Raw genomic sequence first — 693 nt, 5'->3', positions numbered from 1 at the left:
AGTGATAATTTTTTAGTTATGTCATTATAAAGTGATATATTTTTAATTATTCCATATTTTTTGAGAAAAAGAAAAGGCTAACAAATCACAGAAGACAAAAAGGAAAATCTTATACAGAGGACGATTAAAGAAATAAATTAAATATATATGATATGATTGGGGCATATAATTCGTATTATTTTATTTGTTAAACTTATATACAATAATCTCTTAGTTATGAATTACTTTTAAATAAAATTGCTGTAAGACAGATAATATAAACGTCGATGGTAAAAAAGCAGCACAACAATCACCGTGTGCCGATTCTAATAACTTCGTTAATTACCACTTACTCGATTCACTGACACGTTTTTCCTTGCCGCAGCTATTTCTCCTGCGTGTAACTTCTCTATTCCGGAGTTATGTTCTCTCGACTGATTCGCTATCGTTCTCGGCGGAATCCCTTTCATTTTCTAGTTGGTGTACACCGCACCTTCGTGTATCTGACGTGGTATAATAAAGCGTGCATTTACATCGAGACTAGACTAGTTGAAACGGAAAGTGCATGTCTGTTAGCAGGTTTATTCGCAATGTATAATAGAAGGAGATGCGCAGAATGAACGATATTTTACGATCCTGTTATCTCGATCTATGCTACAGGCGGCGGAAATGAATCTTATGGATACTTACCGAATAGTGCATCTTCTATATATC

This window comes from Trachymyrmex septentrionalis, unplaced genomic scaffold, assembly GCF_001594115.1.
Source record: "Trachymyrmex septentrionalis isolate Tsep2-gDNA-1 unplaced genomic scaffold, Tsep1.0 scaffold8, whole genome shotgun sequence".
NCBI lineage: Eukaryota > Metazoa > Arthropoda > Insecta > Hymenoptera > Formicidae > Trachymyrmex > Trachymyrmex septentrionalis.
This window is presented reverse-complemented; position numbering follows the sequence as displayed.